This window comes from Miscanthus floridulus, chromosome 4 (genome assembly GCF_019320115.1).
Source record: "Miscanthus floridulus cultivar M001 chromosome 4, ASM1932011v1, whole genome shotgun sequence".
NCBI classification, from domain to species: Eukaryota; Viridiplantae; Streptophyta; class Magnoliopsida; order Poales; family Poaceae; genus Miscanthus; species Miscanthus floridulus.
The window spans coordinates 13,590,299-13,610,915 of record NC_089583.1 but is presented as its reverse complement, the minus strand read 5'-3'; the positions used below and the strand labels follow the sequence as shown (position 1 = coordinate 13,610,915).

Sequence of the window (20,617 nt, the reverse complement as noted above, 5' to 3'; positions counted from 1 at the left end):
GTGAGGGCGTCGACGGCCAGTGCGTGTGGGCGGCGCGGTGAGGGACCGGAGCCGAAGCGCGCGTCTCCCTCTCCTCCTCGCTAGGTTTCTCTTCCGCTTCCGTAGTCGGGGTCGGGAACTGGGGAAGCGCCCCAGCGGCCAGCGGGCTAGGCAGGGAGTGGATGACAAGCCAGTTCCTTTTTTTAATATGATATTGCGTGCTTGGTGTTTGGTGGGCTGAGCCAGGTCCGTGAAGGTGGGGGGAGTGGACGACGGCCTTTACTGCAGATTGGGTTATTTGGGTAGATCGGGTACCCAAATATATAACCCGAATTACCCAAAATAATTTTGGGTTTTTAGAGTTAATATCTAAATTAGTGATCGGGTATTTTGGGTTTGGGTATTTCAGGTCTGGGTCCAGGTATTTCGAGTTCGGGGAATGGGTAACGGGTAATTTGCCCAGGCTTAGCGTGTAGTCTGTAGTGTACCAAGACCGCGTGCCTCTGGAACCTTCCCCCGCTTCTTTGGAGAAGGAGCGAGCCACTTAGCCGGCGGCGACGATCTATCCCCTCCTCTGCAAAGGCAAAACTCTGCTTCGGCATGCATGGCGTCCTGGCCGTCCACGTTGACGGCGACACGATCACACCCACCGCCTTTACCAGCTGTGCCGTCCCCAGCAGCTGAACTCACGGCCGTGAATCGCCCGCCGACGTGGCCCTCGCCGCCGCCACGACGGCCAACCTCGTCACGGGCCGCTATCCGCCCTCCCCTACCGTACGTACGTGCACTTCCAATGGCGACCACGGCGATGGCCACCACCACCGCGAGCTCCCTCGCCTTCCTCGACCCTGGCGCTAGCGCCGGTCGCTTCCCCGCGGCGCAGCTCCCGGCGGGTGCCGGGCGTGTCGTCACTCCGCGCCGCCGCGCGCTGCTCGTCAGGGCCGCCCAGCAGACCGAGGACGCTGCCGCCGACACGCCGAAGCCCACGACGGCTGCTCCGACTCCGAAGACGACGGGGCTCTGGGACGCGCTGGCGTTCAGCGGGCCCGCGCCAGAGCGGATCAACGGGCGGCTGGCCATGGTGGGCTTCGTGTCCGCGCTCGCCGTCGAGGCCACTCGCGGCGACGGCCTCCTCTCGCAGGCCGGCAACGGCGCGGGGCTCGCGTGGTTCGCGTACACCGCCGTCGTCCTCTCCGCCGCGTCGCTGGCGCCGATGCTCCAAGGGGAGAGCGCCGAGAGCAGGAGCGGCGGGGTCATGACCGCCGACGCCGAGCTCTGGAACGGACGCCTCGCTATGATTGGACTCGTCGCGCTCGCCGTCACCGAGTACCTTACCGGCGCCCTTCGTCAACGTGTAAATACGCCGGGCGTACAGTTGTAGTAGTATAGTACGTTTGTAAAAGGAACTTGTATACTCGTATCTATGCATGCAATTACAGCAGCTTGGAAATTACTGTATTTTGTAGGATTCCCTGAAAAAATATACGTATTAAGAGGAATAGTTGCAGACTTTGAAACACTCGTTTGACAAATTGTTTTGTCTCCGTGCAAAATCCGCATGCCAAATTCAGTTTCCCGTTATACTCCAAGTTCAAATGAACTTTCTTCGCAACATATATAGAAGCTGGCACACGGCATGGTGCTTTCGTATGCAGTTCTAAGGGTATGTTTAGACGAGCTAGGAGTAGTCACTAGTTAAGGCTAAAAAATAGTTCAAATTAAATTGAACTTGCATTAAACTTTACAACAATTACATACTTTTCATGCAAATTAAAGCTTCAACTGTTTTCGAGACGAACCATTTCATGCAAATTAAAGCTTCAACTATGTACAACAATTTAAGGCTATGCAAGTCATACGCTACGAGAGTTTTGTGTTGGGACGATCAATAGTATGAGAGAAGACTAGATCAAAGGGCAAAGTAGCAACGTACTACCTCCGTCCTGAAAACATCCCAAAAAGAATGGAATTTTAAGTTTGGTCACAGTTTAAAATCAGTCTGATCGGAAGTGTTTGCAGCAACAACACCCTAAGTAGTTAATACTCCCGTTTCAAATTATAAGTCAGTCTGTCTTTTCAAATTACATAGCAAAACTGTATATATATCTAAAAAAGTTAAAATAACTTATAATTTAAAACAGAGTACTATAGCAAGCGGTCACAGTTGCAGCCGTTCCTAAAGAAAGGCAGCCGAACATGCCCATTATTTTAAGTTTAATTAAATTTATAGAAGAAATATTATCTACATACATGACTCCAAATAAATATATTATAAAATATATTTCATGACCAATATAGTTATATTATTTAATATAACAAATTTTAGTACTTTTTATGCAAATTTTGTCAAAAATTATTATTTGACTTATCTTTATTTTAAAATTACTTTTTGGAATGAAAGGAGTAAATATTAAGAGTATATCTCTTATATACTCTTAAATATTAAGAGTATTTCTCTTATATACAATAAATATTAAGAGTATATCTCTTATAAATCAAACCTTGTTCGCAAAAAAAAAAGGAAAAAGTCTAATACTTTTTTGGTAGCTCAAAATTGTGTTGAAGAATTCTCCTTAAAAAACATAAGAGGTGGGGTCTGCTACAAAGAGGTCAAGAAGAATTCTTATGGATTGCGAGATAGCTGATATAGGTTTTTCAGGTGATGTGTTCACCTGGCAGAGAGGGAGGATTGGAGACAGGGGCGGAGCTAGGTATCTGGCAAGGTTAGGCGGCCGCCATACCTAAAATCCATAGAAAAGACTAAGTATCTATTGTATATATACTGTATATATACGCAATATACGTCAATAAGTGCTGCCTTGCTTGTTCTTGTGGGCCTGATGGTGATGCACGTACCTAGCAAAACTAAGGCAAAAATATGTTCTAGTAAGCCATCGTATAGTTGTATTATAGATGTTTGATCTTTATAATCCCCGCCACACCTAAGAATTATTCCTGCCTCCGCCGCTGATTAGAGAGCGATTGGATCGGGGAGTTGCTAATATACAATGGAATATTATATTTCCAGAAGCACAGCTCGTGAATGGAGAGATGGTCAAATCTGACCACCGCCCAATCATTGTTGAAACAGAATGTGGCCGTGGGCAATCTGTTAACAGGGAAGGGCCGAGAAGATTTGAGGCTAGATGGTTGAAGGAGGAAACGGTGGAGGAAATAGTGCAGGCGGCCTGGGCACATGCTGCAGCGATGGGCAACTGCCCAAAGCTGATGACAAAGGTGAATGCTGTGCACGATGACTTGCATGCTTGGGACCGTGAAGTTCTGATGAAGCGTGTCCAGCGTATGAAGAAATTGAAGAGGGAGCTTGAAATTCTGAGGCATGGACCGCCAACTGATGAATCGTTAGAAGGAGTTACTCCTGCGATTGGAGCTACTTCTTGAGCAGGAAGAAATTATCTGGGTCCAGAGAGCTAGAGCAAATTGGCTTAAGCATGGAGATTGGAACACTAGTTTTTTTCCATCATTATGCGTCGACCTGGAGGAGAAGAAACATGGTCAAGCTTGTAGATGAACAGGGAGTAAGACATGAGAACATTGATGAGATGAATGTGATGGTGAAGGAGTATTTTGCTAATCTCTTTACATCAGAAGTTCAAGAGGTAGATCAAGAGTACTGATGGATGTAAATCGTAGGGTTACTACATATATGAATAAGCTTCTCATGGCTCCTTTTTCAAGAGAGGAGGTGAAGAAAGCTCTCTTTAGTATTGATGATCTTAAAGCCCTTGGCCCTGATGGTTTACATGCTATTTTCTTTAAAAGATTCTGGAAGATGTTGGGAGAGGAGTTGATTCATCAAGTGTTGCACGCAGTTAACAGTTCAACTATTTCGGAGGGGTGGAATGATAATACCATAGTCATGATTCCAAAGGTAGAGAACCCAGATAAAGTTGCTCGGTTCAGACCAATCTCTTTATGTAATGTGGTCTACAAGGTAATATCAAAGTTACTTTCGAAAAGACTTAAAGTTATTTTACCAGAAATTATCAGCCACCACCAAAGTGCATTCATTCCAGGAAGATTGATTACAGATAACATCTTACTGGCGTACGAATGCATCCATACAATGAAAAAGAAGAAAGGAAAGAGGGGGTTGTGTGCTGTAAAGCTTGATATGCATAAAGCATATGATAGAGTTGAATGGATTTTCCTGGAGAAAATTATGACGAAACTTGGTTTTGACCAGAGATGGGTGAACCTCATTATGGCTTGTGTCAAATCGGTGAAATATAGGGTCCGTTTCAATTCTATAGAAACAGACACTATCTCACCAACAAGGGGTTTGAGGCAGGGTGACCCATTGTTACCATATCTATTCCTACTAGTTGCTGAAGGTCTATCTTGTATGTTGAAGGGAGCTGAAGAGAGGGGAGAATTGGAGGATGTTAAGGTGTGCAGGGAAGCTCCTGTTATTTCACATTTGCTTTTTACAGATGACTCACTCATTTTAATGCATGCCAACAAGAAAAATGCAGATTGCTTGAGTGATATTTTGAATAGATACTGTGCAAACTCGGGGCAAAAAGTCAGCGAAGCAAAGTCGAGTATATACTTTTGAAGCAATACAGAAGTGGATGTGAAAACAGAGGTGTATGAAGTGCTGAACATAATGACCGAATCTCTCAGTAACAAATATTTGGGCTTATTGGTGATGGTGGGGGCAGATTGCCGAATTTTTTATTTTTAGCCATTTTTTTTGAAAAAAATTCACAAATATGCCCCTGGAGGTATGATTTCAAAATCTGGACCCTTAGCTCAGCGCCATTGTTGGTGGCGCCAAGCTTACATGTCTCGACGCCATAGATTCTGGCGTCTAGGTCGAGGCCACGTTGGCGGCATGTCGCTGACATGGCAGCCAGCTCGGCGCCGTGGATCTTGGCACCAAGCTCGACACCATGGATCTTGGCACCATGATTATTAGCGCTGAGCCCTGACTTACGTATGGGCCCTCCCTCCCTTTCTCTCTTTCTCACTTTCTCTCTCTCTCTCTCTAGAGCCTGGGCGCCCGTAGCCAACGCCCCCTGGCTAGCGCCCGCCAACGCGCCCGCGCCCTCGCCCTCTCCCGCCACCACCACCATGGCCACCACGCCCTCGTTGGTGCCCGCCACCATGCTCGCCCTGCCCACCATGTCCCACGCCGTCCCGCCTAGCCCGGTCATGGCCCGCTGCGCCCTGCCCTGCTGCACCACTCGGCGCCGCGGCTCGCCCCGCCCCACCCGCGGCCATCGCGCCCTCGCTGGCGCCCGGCACCGCACCCACAGCCCGCGCGCCCTCGCCAGCCGCCGTGCCCATCCTACCCGCCACGTCACGCGCTATCCTGCCCAGCCCATCCATGGCTCGGCTCGCCCCGCCCCACCCATCCATGGCCTGCCCCACCCTGCACGGTCCGCCGTGTCGTGCCCGCCCCTACCCGCCATGCCACAGCGGCCACCGGCCTCATAGGGCTGGTGGCTGGGGCCGCCTGCCCCTATGCGTGGGAGCTCTGGCCCAGGCACGCCAAGGCGCTCCGGCAGCTTGCTATTGCACTCCACTGACTGTCCACCGACTGCACAGTAAAGTAAGTTACTTTATTCATTTGAATTGGTAATTTAGTACTTAGTTAACAATAGTTAGGGTGTAATAGGTAGATAGATATTTAGATAGATATATAGATACTTATGTTGGTGGTTAACTAGTTTTCGTATATAGTTATTACATAGTTAGATACATACATAGGTATATATTTAGTACTTAGTATATATATGTAGTACTTAGTATATATATGTAGTACTTAGTACATAGTATACATTTACTTATCTAAATACTAGAGACCATCACATTAGTAGTTAGCGTGTATTTTTGGATAAAGGACATGTGTTTCGTTATGTGTTTGAACTAGATGGACAATCTAGTGACCATATATCATGGAGGCAGCGTTGAAAGCGGTCGTTATGGATATGTTGAGTTTGTTGACATGCAAAGCGTGCCTGTGCTATTCAATGATAGGCCTTCATTTAGTGAGATGGTTGTAAGGGCTCGGGAGGAGCTATATTGCCTTGGAGATGATGATGATGGCATTGCAGTTGAGGGTGTACTGCACCTAGGTTCTCCTCCCAACATCCTCAGGCGAATGATCTCAATTGGGTGTGCGGATCAGTGGGAGAACTATGTGAGATCGGCTATGAAGAGCCAGCTACAATGTTTGGACGTGGTTGTGCGTCGGGTGTTAGTTGATCCCATCCCTTATGGGTTTTGCCCACCAATGGGTCAACAGGCACACTTCGACCCTCTCGTCCTGGAACTTGATATGGATGTGGAGGTTGCACCTATGGTCCCCAATGCTCAATCTGCCCCCAATGAGCTAGTTGGAGATGCTTGTCAGACTTATGATGTTATGGCATATTATCCTCATGAGATTCCTTTGACACAGAATCATCCGAGTAAGTGTCTTATCCGCATGGTTATTGGGAGCTTACCCCATTCCTTACATCCAATTTTTCATTCTTTCCTCATTTTTCTACTTATGTTGCAGTAGACATTTCTGACAATGTGGATGTACCCACTGTTGGTGCGCAAGTGCTCTTTGGAGATGGATTTCGTGGCTCCAATAGTGTTGAAATTATGAATGATTCAGAGCCATATGAGATGGCAAGGTCTCTTGATTCTGATGATGATCGTCCTGTTGGAGAGCTGACAGAGAGTGATGTTGAGATGCTGAGGTGTATCTTTCCCAGTCGCCATGATTCAAGAGTTCATGAGTTCAGCGATCTTGCTCAATCCAATCAGGTGTGTGCAGAAGGACGTGATGATGAGCTCCTAGAAGCTCCTAAGTCTGGCCCTAACATGGTAATTGAGAATGGGAGGGTGTTCAAGGACCTCCCTGCATTTAAGAGGTGGTTGCAGGCATTTGCAGTGATACGAAAGAGACCTTACAAGGTCTTTCATTCATATGTGGAGCGCCGTTACATAGTTGTGTGTGACAAGGAATGCTGCCCATGGAGGGTTTGTGCAAGGAAGCAAAAGGTCACCAAAAAGTGGAAGATCACAAAAGTTGCCGGGCCACATAATTGTGCTGACCATGTGCTGACACTAAAGCATCGGCTATTGACATCTACCCTCATTGCCAAGCGGTTGATGGGAATATTGCAGGGAGAACCTAACATGAAGGTTAGGACAATTATCAGGACCATTGAGGCGTTGTATGGAGGTTATGTGATAACTTATGGTAAAGCTTGGAGGGTGAAAGGTCCTAATGGCTAGAGGGGGGTGAATAGCCTATTAAAAATTTTCTACAACAACACTTAGCAAACCGGTTAGACAATTATGAGGCGAAGCAAGTGTTGCGCTAGCCTACTAAAATTGCAAGCCACCTACCACAATTCTAGTTTATATATTTTCTATCCACACAATAGCTATGTCACTACACTAAGTTAGTGTGCTCTCAAATGCTAACTAAAGAGCCACACTAACCAAACTAACAAGCTCTCACAACTAGCTACACTAAAGAGCTTGTCGGGTACCGTAGAACGGGGTACACCGAGCGAACATCGAAAGGGTCACTTAAGTCCCATCAAAAAACAATGCTAGAAGGTAAGCCGTGGGCTCCTCACCGACCATGTCTGAGCCCACCAGGCTCTCCGCCTCGCCTTGAGCCTTGCACAGGAGGTCTCGGTGTCCTGACACAATCTCCGCCTCGCGCGAGGCTTTTCATGGAAGGCCTCGGTAAGGAGTGCAATCTCCGCCACGCACGAGGCCTCTCACGAAAGGCCTCAACAAGGAGTCTGATCTCCATCTCGCGCGAGGCCTCATTCTCCATATCGCGCGAGGCCAGCTTATCCATAGCCCGTAACCCCCGCATCGGTCGGTCTTCCCGACAGCACGTCATGTCCCATTAATACGTCAACCACTCCCGTAATCTCAGCCAGACGATGGCTCGACACCGCAGAATGGCTGACGGGACATGAGGTCGCATGAGCACCATACCGGCTGGGACAGGGCACGGCGGGGATTACCGGTCACTGTATTCTGACGCTGTGCCCACGATCAGCGCTCGCACTACACTGTGCCCCGCGATCCCTGCCTCGAAAACAACACTACACGGACAGCTTGGCCTGGGTCATCACCGCCTCTGAGCCAGCGCACCAGATCAGCCGCCCTCTCAGGGCCTCAGCACTGTGCACCAAGGTCTCGGCTATCTCGAGATTCGTATCCGCCGAGACCCCCCACTGTGGTGCAGTCTTGGCACCGACCGAGCCTCGGCCTCATGCACAGTCAGTCCACAGCGGATCGCACGTTCACCACCGCACCCACTCTGAGGCAGTCCTGGAGCTCCCATGACGCACAGGATCGGATGTGACCAGCACGCTGCCCTAGTGCTCCAAGGATGGACCACTCTGACGACCACGCCACCACAGGGCTCGGACGCGCCACCTCTATTTGCACGACACCATGTACTGTCCTTGTCCTCCCTTCAACTATAAAAAGAGAGGACTTGGGCCATTTAGGGACGATGGATGAAGAATAACACCCGGTAACACACACACTTCCCAGCCGCCTGAGAGCAACGTCTCAAGCAGCCCACATGACACCTCGCCGAGACCTGGGACTAGCTCCCTCTCTCACCTAGCTTGTAACCCCCTACTACAAGCACTTCGGTGCAAGGAATATAAGATCGATCTCTCAGACTGGACGTAGGGCATCAATTGCCTAAACCAGTATAAACCTTGTGTCTCTTTGCATCACCATCCGAGACTAGGGGCACGCAGTTCACATTTACTGGTTGGTTGAGGACCCCCGGTCCAAAACACCGACAGTTGGCGCGCCAGGTAGGGGGCTCTGTGTGTCAGTTTCGTCATCCCAGCAGGTTCCGGATGGTAGACTCTATACGACCGTTGCATCTCAGCACGGTGGTTTGGTTTGGGAGCCTAGAGTTCATGTCTCTAGGGCATGAGTATGACATGGTACTCCTCACTCCTCGAGCCCCACCAACCAACGATGAAGTCACACACCGGCAGCCCAGGCGCAGGCGGCGCCTGGGCGGCCGCTCTCGCCGCGCTCGCCAAGCACGACGCGAGCAAGATCACCCCGACGCTACGCGAATCCAGGGCGACACGTCCCTCCCCACCAATATCCTACGGCCAGCTGTTGGCGTAGGGTCCCTGGTTGGGGACCTGTCTAGCCTAAGCTTGGATAAGGGAAAAATGCCGGTGGCACGTGGCAAAGCCCAGTCACCAAGCTCCGCTCCACCACTCCCTGAGAACCCAACTCCGACGGAGCAAAGCCTGGCGGCGGCACCATCCCCATACCCCTTTGGGTTGAGAAATGCCGCCGCCTCTTATGCCTACGCTTACACTGCCACTCACGAGGATACCGTGGGACGCCGCCAACGCTTCGCTCTCGACCTGGACACCCACGCTGACTCCTCAGAGCAAGACGATGCATGGCCTGGAGTGGATTTCTCTGGACTCCACAACCCTGGAGCTATGCGCCGTTTCTTGGCCGCAAGCGACTACTACTTCGGCTACTCTGACTCCGACGACGAGGGCACCTACGACCCCACTCGCGAGTGTTTTCACGTCGGGCTCGGGATGCCGAGGGCAGGCGAGGAGGATGAGGGGGCAGGTAGCCATTCCCCGCTTCACCTGGGTACAGGCGTTGCCACACCTCCATGCATTGTCATGCCGGTAGCACGGAATGAGAACTCCGCTCTTACGCGACCTCAACGCCCAGACCTAGAACAACTCTGCGATCTTCAGGCCAAGGTCAAGCAAGATCGACTCCTTCTACAACAGCTCCGAAGCACTCTCGAGCAGGAGCAGCAAGGCCACGGTGATGGTGGAGGAGCCCAGCGATGGGCTCGTGACGTGCAACATCGCATCAACGACGACGAGGGGGACGATCGTCCCCCGATCTTCAATCGCGCCAGCCAGAATGTCATGGCTGTGGCAATGCTAGTGTGTGTGATGCCCGAGCCCTCCACCACGGAAGGACGACGGGTTTGTGGCGAACTTTGGGATATCCTCGAGACCACTGCGGTGCAGCAGGCCGAGAGTTCCGCCTCCCAGCGGCGTGATGCCGTCTCGGACCTCCCCTCAGCGCCGCATCGGCAGGATAGGGAGGCCTCGGTTCATCTCGAACCCGGTCGGGTGCTGGCAATTGGAAGGTCCCCCTAGTCCATGACCACCTCGATAATCGACGTGAGGCGCAGGGCGACCACGAGGTGGTCGGCCGATGACGACACCACGACAGCGAGGGGCCCGCCCGAGGCTACCATCCACATCGGGGTGGCCGCTACGATAGTGGAGAGGACTGCAGTCCTTCTCCTGAACCACCTGGCCCTCGAGTCTTCAGTAGAGCCATCCACGATGCTCAGTTTCCAGCCCGGTTTCGCTAGCTAGCCAACCTCACCAAGTATAGCAGCGAGACCAACCTCGAGCTCTGGCCCGCCGATTACCACCTGGCTTATCAGCTAGGCGGCGTCGACGATGATCGGCTCATCATCCACAAACCTTCCATTGACTACAACTTGGTAACATAGGAGGGCCCACCTGTGGAAACCACGGCAAAGCTCGATGGCCCCTCTATTGCCGAGACCCCCTCGATCGAGCCCGAGGTCATGGAAGTCAACACCGAGCCTCCACAGACTGACTAGGACGCGGATTGGCGAATCCCGTTCCTCGATTGGCTTGATCGGGGGGAGCTTCCTAGCGACAGGACCGAAGCACGACGGCTTGCGCGCTGAGCCAAGACTTACGTCCTCTACAATGATGAATTATACAGGCAAAGTCCCTCAGGTGTCCTCCAACGATGTATCACTGCCGAGGCGGGCCGAGCCCTGCTTTGGGACTTGCACGCAGGCGCCTGCGGGCACCATGCGGTGCCTCGGACGCTCGTAGGAAATGCTTTCCACCAAGGGTTTTACTGGCCGACGGCGGTCGCCGATGCCACCAAGCTAGTACGGTCTTGCGAAGGATGTCAGTACTAGGCTCGACAAACACATCTCCCGGCCCTGGCCCTCCAAACCATCACCATCACATGGCCGTTTGCCGTATGGGGCTCGACATGGTCGGGCCTCTGCAAAAGGCCCCCGGAGGCTACACCCATCTACTAGTATCAATCGACAAGTTCTCCAAATGGATCGAGGCTCGTCCGATCAATCGAATCAAATCCGAGCAGGCAGTGCTGTTCTTCACTAACATTATCCACAGGTTTGGGGTTCCCAACACCATCATCACCGACAACGGGACACAGTTCACCGGCAAAAAGTTCCTAACGTTTTGCGACGACCACCACATCCATGTTGCCTGGTCAGCCATAGGACAATCAAGGACCAACGACCAAGTAGAGCGTGCCAACGGCATGATCCTACAAGGCCTCAAGCCAAGAATTCACAACCGGTTGAAAAAGTTTGGCAAGAAATGGCTCGTCAAACTCCCATCGGTCATCTGGAGCCTGAGGAACACTCCAAGCCGAGCCACGGGGTACACGCCTTTCTTCCTGGTCTATGGGGCCGAGGCCATCCTCCCCACTAACTTGGAATATGGTTCCCCAAGGCTACAAGCCTATAACGAACAAAGTAACCACACCACCCGAGAGGACGCCCTCGATCAACTGGAGGAAGCCCGAGACGTCGCGCTACTACACTCGGCTAAATACTAGCAGACCCTGCGGCGCTATCAGGCCCGACGCATCCGAGGCCAAGACTTGAAGGTAGGCGACCTGGTGTTGAGGCTAGCACAGAGCAACATGGGCCGCCACAAGCTGACCCTACCATGGGAAGGACCGTACATCATCGCCCAAGTACTAAAACCCGGGACCTACAAGCTGGCCAACGAGAAGGGCGAAATCTTCACCAACGCTTGGAACATAGAACAGCTACGTTGCTTTTATCCTTAAATTTCCAAGCATTGTATATATTGTTTCTCGGAATACAATTAAAAAGCGTTCTTTAGTTGGTCTAATCTTTCGAGAAACGCCCCCCCCCCCCGAGCCCGTCGTGGGTCTCGACAATATGATAACACGGTAAGGGAGACTCGGCTCTGCCTCGGCAGAACCAAGCCTCCCTCGAGGGCTAGATGGGGGACTCCCCCTAAATCCCATGCACCATTCTTCAGTCGTTTTTCAAAAAAATTCCTACGCCAAGTCTCTAACATGCTCTGACGAATCGGTTGTAAAAACCCCTCGGACCAAAGTCTGTTTCCTAAGCAAGAGGTCGGTAGAGTCGCGAGACAGCCTACGCCTCTAGGCTACGGCACTCCCTCACTACCTCTTGCCCAAGGGACGGCTTAGGCTCCAAGGAGGTGTTTTGCAAACGAAATCTGATCAGGAGCAATAGGGGGCAGAGGCTTGCAAACACGAGAAAAACAACTAAGAAACACAAATACTTCAAAAAGAAAGGCCTCGACGGCCACAAGTGTTATTATACAAAGATAATTCCTACTCTATTTTTACATGGCCCCTGGGGCCCAGGTTAAGGCTCAGGACCTCCAGCATCAGCAGATGGTAGGGGAGGGACCACCTCCTCTTCGAAGAGCGTCGCCAGCGCTGTGCCAGGGACTTTAGCCGCCTCCATCAGCTTCGTGACCACCGCGTTAGCCTCCTCGTCATCATCAGGCAAGACATAGCCATCACTGATGGCCGAGAGATTGACACCAACATAGTGAGAGGAGATGACAGCCAGCGCACGCTTGACACCCGTGTGCAGCGCTCCTTGGAGCCGCTCACGCATCTGGCTGCTCAGCGCAACCAAGCGGCTCCCAAGGGAGCTGCTTGACTAAACCCCTTCGATTTCCAAGGCCTCACAGGTAGAAAGGGCGGCATGTTTCAGCACCTCGTGCTCCCCAATCTCGGTCTCGAGCACCGTTTGCACTGTGCTGGAAGCCTCGGCCGCCCAGGTGACCTCTGCCTCCAACTCTGCGCCCAAGGAAACGGAGTGAGGTTGAGTGCGAAGAAAAAGTGAGCCAAAAAAGGGACAGAAGCCTGCGGAACTCACCGCTGGCCTTCTGCTCCCATCGATGGGCCTCGACTCGAGAGGCCTCAGCCTTCTCTCCCCAGCATTGGGCCTCGGCCATGGAGGCCTTGGCCCTTTCCTTCAGGCACTGGGCCTCGATCTGAGATGCCTCGGCAGCTCTAGAGACCTCTCTCCCCAGCTCTGCATCACATCAGGGAGTTAGGAGGCAAAACACAAGAAAAACGAAGAAAACGAGGGGGACAGTACTCACCCTTGGTCTTTCCCCTCTAGACCACAGCCTCGGTCTGGGAGGCCTCAACCGCCATAAAGGCCTCGTCCAAGGCGCCTTTCGTTAGCTGGTGCGCACTATCCTCTGCCCCCAGCTGCCCAGCGAGGGCCTTACCTGAGGCCGTCGCTTCTTCAGCCCAGGACCTGAAGGCATCCTGATCACCGGCGACGCAGGTAAGCTCTTCCTCCAACTCCTTGACCCGTGCTGCCAGAGGGGCGACCTGCCCCTGGGCCATGACCACCTCGACCCTCACGTCGGCACAACGAAGCCGAAGGTCCTCCACCTCCATGCTCCGCGTCGCCAAAATCTTGTTGGCTCCCGCAAGCAGGCCCTTCTACCACTGAAGCTGGTCCCAGATGTCCCTCTCCCACCGGAGAAAGACCGACTTCCCGAGGGACCGGGTCTCGAGCTCTTGGGGAAGCAGAACAGGGGTCATTGATTGCAACAAAACTCAAAAAAAAGACAACGTCGCACGAGAAAAGAAAACACAAACCTGGGTGACTCCAGGTAGTTCGTCGGCCACCACGGACAGCGCCGTCCGAAGCGACCGATCCACCAGCTGGCGGTATTACTCGAAGGTGTCCTAGCGCCCGCCCTCAGCTGTGTCCTCGAGAGTGAACAGGGGCTCCCCCTCAGGGTCATCCCAGCTCCGCCACAGTACGCGTGGGTGCTCCCACCCGTGGGGTTCGGGTCACACCCGCACGAGGGCCGAGCTTCCCTCGCCCAAGGTTGGAGCCGGCTGTTCCACGGCGCCGATCTCCTCGGCATCAATCACCCCCTACACCTAGAAAGTATCGTCGGAGGAGATCGGATAGACCTCCGTCTCCTGGGCGCTCTCTCGTAACAATGGCGGGCCCTGAACCAAGGGCGCCACCAAGGCCTCCGCCGCCTTCATCTCCACCTCCTAGGCAGACGGCCTCACCGCCATCACGTCGGCCTCAGCGATCTCAGGGGCTCTAGCCTCCATAGTCATGGCCTCGATGGTCTCGGGGGCTCCGGCCTCCACCATCGTGGCCTCAGTGGTCACAGAAACGCCGACCCCCGCCGCTGCAGTCTCAGCGGTCTTAGGCGCCCCAACCTCCGTCGCCTCAGCCTCGAAGACCCTAGGGGCCTCGGCAACCAAGGGCACGCTGGCCCCATTTGACTCGTGAGCCTCGCCCTCGTGAGGCGGAAGCACTCCCTCCCCCATCTGTGTCGGGGTTGCCTCGGCAGCCCCTCCTTGGGCGGCCGGCTCCTTCGGGTCGGCCCTCGCCGACGCCGCGCCGTGTTGTATAGCGGCTTGTGCCTCTGCTACCCAGTGGGTGGAGGAGCCGGGGCTCGCCTTGAGCTCCTTAAGGGGTGCCAAGGGAAGCTCGTCCGTAGGCCGCTTCCGACTAAGGAAAAATCACCTACAGGGTCAGCACGGGACCAAAGAGCGAACGGAAGGCGCTGTGACCCCACCAAAGATACACCTACCTCGAACGGGGTGGCAACCGCTTCACCACAGCGACCCTCGTCCGCAAAGGTGGTGGCGGCAGCAGAAGCATCGCCTCTATGTCCATCGGCGCCGATCGGTCCTCAAAGGACCCCGGCGCCCCGTCGGTCCTCTGCGGGGGCGGTTGCGTCGCCTCCGCCGCCACTTGTTCCACCATCACCGTCGAGCCCACTGGGCTGACGGCGTGTTTGCCCAATGCCCGTGTCCCGAGCGTGTCGGCCTTGGCCCTAGAGCGGGCAATCGCCGACCCCGGGTCCGCTTCTCCTCCTCCTCCCGGGAGTGCTAGGCTGCTTGCCAATGCCCCGGGCACCACCTCCACTACGTCAGGGAGATGGTCTAGGGGACCTCGCCCCACCTCGCCCTCATCATCCCCGTCCGAGGCCTCCGTCGATAGCGACAACGATGGGGATTCCTCCAACGGAAGACCGTCCTTCCTTTGTTGACGGCGGCGCTTGTCCAACTCCTCGTGCGCAAGGATCTTCTTCATGCACTTCGCCGCTTCGGCATCCTTCCTCTTTTTCTGCGCATCGGCGTGCACCTAGTTGATCGCCCACCGCCTCGCGTCCTCGGGGACGGGCGGCGGAGAGGCGTGCATGTCCCTCATCCCCTACAGGAACGACGAACGCGCATGAGAAGGTAGGAGAAACGGAGGAGGCTGGGGGGCTACGGCGGCACATGACTTACCAGCAAGAGGAACCCCAGCGATGGTCGCATCACGATGGGGATCAGGTTGTCGCCCCTCAGCTTCGCCTCTACCATCTCCCCAACCCGATGAACAATTTCCTCGTCGAAAAGGGTGGAGGAGGACATCCAGATGCCCTCAATGGGCTCACCTGGCTTCATCTCGAACAGCCGCCGCTGAGCCATCAGCGGCAGCACCCTCCGGCGATGGAAGGCAGCCATGACCACAGCCACAGTAAGGCCATGGCCCCGCAGCCTCTCCAGCCCCTCCAGCAGCGGCTACAGCTTGGGCTGGTCGTCCTTCAGGATACCGTACTTCCATCTCTCCGGGCAGCTCCCCATAATTCACCTAGTGTAGGGGGGAAGTCCTTCATCGTCGTTACGAAGGTAGAACCAGCTCGTGTACCACCGACGGTTGGAGGACGCAAGCTGGGCTGGGATGTAGAGGTGCTGGCGGTCCTGGCGCACTTGGAGAGTGCAGCCACCGACCCTCATCGCCTTCCTCATACCTGACGTGCCCGTCGGCTTGGTGGTGTGCCCCGCCCGGAATAGATGGAGCCACAACTCCCAATGGGGAGCAATCCCCAAGTACCTCTCACAGACGGCAACAAAGATAGCCACCTGAGCGATGGAGTTGGGATTGAAGTTGTAGAGCCCCATGCCGTAGTAGTGCGGGAGCGCCCACATGAACTGATCTGCCGGGACACTGAGGCCGCGCTCGTGAAAGGAGACGAAGCTCACGACGTAGCCGTCGTGAGGCCTCGGCTCTGGCTCGCCGTACAGAGCAATCCACTCTGGCCTGGTGGGGTCCGTCATCGGGCGACAGAGTCCACCATCGACGAGCGACTGGACTGTCTCCATGGTAACATCAGAAGGATCCCAAGGGTCCGCCTCGACAACAACGATGTCATCAGCCATGAGTGCGATGGAGGGATCGGATGCGGCAGTGAGTTTTTCTCTCTCTCCCACGCTCTCGCTTTTTCTCGCTTTCTCCCTAGGCTCGCTCTTCTCCCTTCTTCTTCTCGGCACCTGCTGCTCTAGCGACGGCTCGATGGAGGCAGAGCTAATGCAGGCAAGGTAAGGTGAGGAGGGGCGAGACTCTTCGAGTATTTATGTAGGGGGAAGGTGAAACGAACGGGCGATGAAATCAGGGAAGTTTCCCCCCGATCCGGCGCGGTTAACCACGAGCCGATTTTGCCACCCACGCGCCCACTTCTTTCTCATTAATTGCGGGAACAGTTACGTCCCATCCACCATGTCACGCTCGGCCACTACGGCAGCAGACTTCGTTTCGCCTCCCTAGGAAACCGCCTCAAAAGGCGCGCCACCCGTTGCTGAGCCAATGGGGAAGGTATTCCCCCCGGCCTATTCCTTTCAGATGAAGGAACTAGGCTCTGAGCCTATTATGGTCTAGGGGTTCGAAGGCTGGGCCCCAAGGGGTTTCGACAGCCGCCCCAGGACGACCGAGTCAGGGATGACCGCAGGTGAGCCTATATGGGACTGAGGCCCAAGCAAGCGAAATGCTTGGGACGCCCTAAGTCGTGTCCGAGACCGGCAGGGAAGTCTCCGAATGGGATCCCACCGTAGGGACGCACCGAGCCACCGAGGCCCAGCGAACGGCCTCGGCACCCACTAGAGAAACCCTCCGGTACTCTTGGAGTACGTCTCTGGACCACTAGCCAACCCTTAGCGAATAGGGTTCGGGCCTCCACTTGGACTACCCGATAACAGCTCACCGGAAGTGCCACCGCTCGTACCCACCGAGGGTAGTGAGGCACATTCCACCCCTCCTTTCGAGCGAAAAGGAAGCATGAGGGTCATACAAAAAGTCAAGGGAACCCTTGACGGCCTTCTCGCTCTATGCAGAGGCTAGGGGGGCTCTTCCTGCAACCTTGTCGAGACCCAGCGACCTCGGCTCACACTCGAAGGGGCTCGGCAAAACAAACCCTCCTTCTGAGCGAAAAGGAAGCGTGAGGGTCATACGAAAAGACAGGGGAGCTCCTGATAGCCCTCTCACCCTGTGCAGAGGCTAGGGGGCTCTTCCTGCAGATATGCCGAGACCCCGCGACCTAGGCTCGCACCCAAAGGGGCCTCGGCAAACAAACCCTCACACGCGAGGGGCGTATAAAAAGCCAGGGAAGCTCCCAACGGCCCTCTCGCTCCGTGCAGAAGCTAGGGGCTCTTCTTGCAACCATGCCGAGACCCAGCGGCTCCAGCTCGCATCCGAATGGGCTCGGCAAACAAACCCTCCGTCCGAACAAAAAGGACATGTGAGGGTCAAATAAAAAAGCTAGGGGACCCCTAATCACCCTCTTGCTCCGAGCGGAGGCTCGAGGGCTCCTCCTGCACCTAAGACAAAGACAAATGGTCTAAGTCCGTGCTAGAAGTTTCGTTACAAATACGATAAAGGGCACCGAGCCCGTTACGGTCTAGGGGTTTGAAGGCTGGGCCCCCAGAGGTTTCGACAGCCGCCCCAGGGCAACAGAGTCAGGGACGACTTCAGGGTGAGCCTACGAATGGCTGAGGCCTGAGCGAACAATCGCTCGAGGCATCCTAAGTCGTGTCCGAGACCGGTAGGGAAGTCTCCGAATGGGATCCCACCGTAGGGAGACACCGAGCCACTGAGGCCCAGCGAATGGCCTCGGCACCCACTAGAGAAACCCTCTGGTACTCTTGGAGTGTGTCTCTGGACCGCTAGCCGTCCCCTAGCGAACGGGGCACGAGCCTCCACTCGGACTCACCCAATAACAGCTCACCGGAAGTGCCCACGCTCGTGCCCATCGAGGGCACCCTGGCACATTTCACCCCTCCTTCCAAGCAAAAAGGAAGCGTGAGGGTCATACCAAAAGCCAGGGGGACCCCTGATGGACCTCTCGCTCCATGCGGAGGCTAGAGAGCTTTTCCTGCAACCTCACCGAGACCCCCACGACCTGAACTTGCACTTGTGGGCTCGGCAAATACGATAAAAACTCCTCACTCAAACATGAAAACAAAAAAGCCCCTGGAGGAGTAACTCCACTCCTCTAGGGCCTCGGGGGCTACACCCGGCGGGTGCGCTCGCGCGCACCCACCGAAACCTCAAGAAACAAAACCCAATTCCTACGGGAGCGGCTATAAACCAAGCCTCGGCAAACCCTTAGGGAGAGTGCACACACTCCCCCGGAGGCTCGGGGGTTACTATCGGGTACCGTAGAACGGGGTACCCCGAGCGAACATCGAAAGGGTCACTTAAGTCCCATCAAAAAACAAAGCTAGAAGGTAAGCCATGGGCTCCTCACCGGCCACGTTCGAGCCCACCAGGCTCTCCGCCTCGCCTCGAGCCTCGCATAGGAGGTCTCGATGTCCTGACGCAATCTTCGCCTCGCATGAGGCTTTTCACGAAAGGCCTCGGCAAGGAGTGCAATCTCTGCCTCACGTGAGGCCTCTCACGGAAGGCCTCGGCAAGGAGTCCGATCTTCATCTCGCGTGAGGCCTCATTCTCCATATCGCGTGAGGCCAGCTTATCCATAGCCTGTAACCCCCACCTCGGCCGGTCTTCCCGACAGCACATCATGTCCCATTAATACATCAACCACTCCCACAATCTCAGCCGGACGATGGCTCGACACTACAGAATGGCCGACAGGACATGAGGTCGCATCAGCACCATACCGGCTGGGACAGGGTACGGCGGGGATTACCGATCACTGTATTCTGACACTGTGCCCACGATCAGTGCCCGCACTACACTGTGCCCCGTGATCCCTGCCTCGAAAACAACACTACATGGACAGCTTGGCCCGGGTGATCACCGCCTCTGAGCCAGCACACCAGATCAGCCGCCCTCTAAGGGCCTCGGCACTATGCACCAAGGTCTCGGCTATCTCAGGATTCGTGTCCGCCGAGACCCCCCACTACGGTCCCCCCACCAAGGCCTCTTATGCCTACGCTTACACTGCCGCTCACGAGGATACCATGGGACGCCACCAGCGCTTCGCTCTCGACCCCCCACTGCGGTGCAGCCTCGGCACCGACCAAGCCTCAGCCTCGCGAACAGTCAGTCCACAGTGGCTCGCACATTCACCGCCGCACCCACTCTGAGGCAGTCCTGGAGCTCCCATGACGCACAGGATTGGATGTGACCAGCACGCCGCCCCAGTGCTCCAAGGACGGACCACTCCGACGACCACACCGCCACAGGGCTCGGACGTGCCACCTCTGTTTGCACGACGCCGTATAGTTAGCATATGTACTGTCCTTGTCCTCCCTTCAACTATAAAAAGAGAGGACTTGGGCCATTTAGGGACGACGGATGAAGAATAACACCCGGTAACACACACACTTCCCAGCTACCTGAGAGCAACATCTCAAGCAGCCCACACGACACCTCGCCGAGACCTGGGACTAGCTCCCTCTCTCACCTAGCTTGTAACCCCCTACTACAAGCACTTCGGTGCAAGGAATACAAGATCGATCTCTCAGACTGGACGTAGGGCATTGATTGCCTGAACTAGTATAAACCTTGTGTCTCTTTGCATCACCATCCGAGACTAGGGGCACGCAGTTCACATTTACTGGTTGGTTGAGGACTCCTGGTCCAAAACACCGATAGTTTGCGCGCCAGGTAGGGGGCTCTGCGTGTTAGTTTCGTCATCCCAGCAGGTTCCGGATGATAGACTCCGTACGATTGTTGCATCTTGGCACGGTGGTTTGGTTTGGGAGCCTAGAGTTCATGTCTCTAGGGCATGAGTACGACATGATACTCCTCACTCCTCGAGCCCCACCAACCGACAATGAAGTCACACACCGGCAGCCCAGGCGCAGGCGGCGCCTGGGCGGCCGCTCTCGCCGTGCTCGCCAGGCACGACGCGAGCAAGATCACCCCGACGCTACGCGAATCCAGGGCAACACGTCGCTCCCCACCAATATCCTACGACCAGCTGTTGGCGCAGGGTCCCTGGTTGGGGACCTATCTAGCCTAAGCTTGGACAAGGGAAAAACACCGGTGGCACGCGGCAAAGCCCAGTCGCCAAGCTCTGCTCCACCACTCCCTGAGAACCCAACTCTGGCGGAGCAGAGCCCGGCGGCGGCACCATCCCCATACCCCTTTGGGTTGAGAAATGCCGCCGCCTCTTATGCCTACGCTTACACTACCGCTCACGAGGATATCGTGGGACACCGCCAGCGCTTCACTCTTGACCCCCCACTGCGGTGCAGCCTCGGCACCGACCGAGCCTCGGCCTCATGCATAGTCAGTCCATAGCAG

At 54.8% G+C, this 20,617-nt stretch overlaps 1 pseudogene; it reads left to right on the top strand.

The window, feature by feature from the left end:
- Positions 1-505: 505 nt before the first annotated feature.
- Positions 506-1,337, top strand: LOC136550979 (low molecular mass early light-inducible protein HV60, chloroplastic-like; annotated as a pseudogene).
- Positions 1,338-20,617: the final 19,280 nt, after the last annotated feature.